The sequence below is a fragment of the Helianthus annuus genome, chromosome 1 (assembly GCF_002127325.2).
Source record: "Helianthus annuus cultivar XRQ/B chromosome 1, HanXRQr2.0-SUNRISE, whole genome shotgun sequence".
NCBI classification, from domain to species: domain Eukaryota; kingdom Viridiplantae; phylum Streptophyta; class Magnoliopsida; order Asterales; family Asteraceae; genus Helianthus; species Helianthus annuus.
Window position 1 is genome coordinate 93,290,014 of NC_035433.2, and position 2,961 is coordinate 93,292,974.

Sequence of the window (2,961 nt, forward strand, 5' to 3'; positions counted from 1 at the left end):
CACCTGGACATTCAAACTTTATCAAATACTCAAACAATTTGACATAAAAATTTCAATCAATAAAGATAGATGCCGATTCATGCTTCGCGATAAAGGAAGCTCCGGCAATTCCAACCGTTTAATCAAACATGGTGTCCACCCAGGCCTCAGCAGCCTTAGGTGTAACCTTGATTCTAGCAATCTGAATTTTAAAGTTTTCAGCCTTGAGCGGTGGAAAATTTGCATCATAGGCAACCAAAACTGAATCCTCAGACGTTTTCACCTCAGAAGTTGAACTTATTGTTTCAGTTTTTGGTTTCCAAATTTGTTTCTGTATCTCATCTTTTATCAAATCAACACGTTTCTTAACCGACCACACTTGACCTTCCAGAGTACCTCTTTTGTAAAAATTTGTTTCTTTCTGAACCTTTTGAGTTTGAACAACATTTTTAGGTTTCCAAATCTCTTGAGGTTTTGTCACACCAACCGATGTTCTCTGACTCCGTGTCGTTCTCAATCTGGGTGTGTGAGAGTTCCAGGTCTGTCTAGAATCAAACCTGTTCGGGTTTGATTTCCAATTTTGATTTGAAACAAACTTGTTTGTGTGAAACCTCCAAGTTTGTCTCGAATCAAATCTGGTTGACGTAGGTTTCTCATTCCCAGATTTCTGTTTTTCAACATCAACAGACTTTGGATTTTGACACTTCCGTACAACATGTCCAATTTGATCACATTTAAAACAAACTTTCTTTGACACATCTTTTGGCTGTTGTTGTTTCTTTTTCATGGCCTCAAACTCTGCATTAGATTGTTTTCCAATTTTGAGTTTTTCTTCTTCGGTGAAGCTTTTTCCTTGAACAAAAGTCATTTTTGTCTGAAAATTGGACCTTTCAGTTCTGTTTCGATTATGTTTCTTCATATACCCCAAACCAGACTTCATGTTTTTCTTCTTAGAACCAGGTTTGTTATAAGACCCTTTGAAACCTTTACCAGCAAACTTCGACATTTCAGACTTCTCAATTTCAACCATCTTGAAAACTTTGTCAATTTTCTCTGAAATCACATTCTGAATCGGGAAAACATCATCTAAGAATAGTTTGTCCGATCCAATCATGGTATAAACCAATCCTTTTGAATCATCATTCAAATTCTTCTTGGATTTTGTGTCTTTCAGATATCCATCATAAAGATTTCCTTCATCTTCATCCTGTGATTCAGATTTACCTTTTGTAGACTCATCATTCAAAACACTATCAACCACCTTACTCACCACCTCTGAATCATTAGCATCATCAGTTTTGGTGTAAATCACATCGATACTTTCAGGTAATTGGTCAGCTATGTTTAAACCCTTTGCCACCTTTTCCTCATCATAAAAAGTATAATTGTCTCTCAATGGTGGTGGTACCTGATGATATTCTGAACCAATACCTTTTTTACAATCATTAGTATCTTTGTCATCTGGTGTGATATTCAAAATACGTTCAAGAATGTACGAAGAGTTATGATAACTTTGAAGTTTTGTAACAATTTTTTCTTTTTCAGCCAAGACTTGTTTAAGATTAGCAATTTCATTAACACGCTTGTTTAATTCAATTTGCTTTTCTTTAAACTGTCTTTCATACATTTCTTTGGTTGTTAAAGTTTCAGACAATCTTTGATCAAAACTTTTGACTTGGCTCTTCAAAGTATCATAAACTTCTTGTACTCTCTGACTTGACCATTTTAAAGAATCATACTGTTTTTGTAACTCTAGAAACTTAGATTCTTTCTCAATGCAATCAACACATTTTGTGTCACATTTTTCTTTCAAAACCTTATTTTCTTTTTCAAAATCATGACATTTCTGTGTTAATTTCTCAACTTTTAATTTTAAACTTTGCTCTGTGTCAATCCTTTCTTTACATTTCAGTTTTAAAGCATTTTCAAGTTTGTTCATTTAATTATTTTTTGTTTTTATTATTTCTTCTTTTTCAGTACAGGCTTTGCACTTTTCAATGCAATTCCTGCACTTGTTTTCCTTTTCTTCAACCAATTCAACATTTGATAATTCAGAAGATTTTATTACCTCAGTGATTGACACCTCGGCGTGCTCAGCTGCCTTTGTCTCCTGTATCTTCTCAACTTTTTCTTCCATCTCTTTCGGCTTCTGTTCTTCCTCAGCTTTTTGATTCTCTTCACCAGCAAGCTTTGCAACAGTCTTTACCTCTTCAATCATCTTCTTCAACTCTTCTTCTTTTCTCTTCTTCATCTCTACCACCTTTGGTAGACTTGCTTCAAAGACTTCTCTCAACTTGTTCATCAACTCTGGCAGATAGCTTTTATCAGAAAGCCTTTTTGTGTTGAAAATACGCTCACTTGGAAACACATTGGTTACAGCATCAAAATCCACTTTTGACGGATCGACCACTGGATTACCCTGTGGATCCAAGTAACACTCCAACTCTTCATTCCATCTCCTGGCTCTCCGTGCTTCTTGAAATGGTTCATACACCTTGCGAATCTCCCATCTTGCACTGTCTCTTCTCCACCAGGTATCATGATCATCTTTTGCAACAAATGCATAACCAACAGCATCGTGTTCTGGAAGAACTTCTTTGCTCCAGTCATAACCTTCATCATCATAAATGACTGTAAGAGCCCTTGATTTTTCTTCCCGCTGTTTCAACCTTGGTGGTACAGACTTATTTTGATGGTAAATCGCTTTCTTGTAATAATCTTCGTTGAACGGGTTTTCAGAATCATCAGCAACATACGAATTTCTGCACTCACGCTTGAAGTGACCTTTTTGTTTGCATTTGAAACATGTCACTTTGGATTTATCAAAACCCAGTTTGGTAGATGGCCCTCTAATTGACTTCCTCCCCGTAATCTCCATGAACCGCTGTGCTCGACGAACTGCACTGGCCATGCACCATCTGATATCCATCAGTTCCATCTCCTCGGGGTCTATTTGATCATACTCCTCTTTTGTCAAATTGG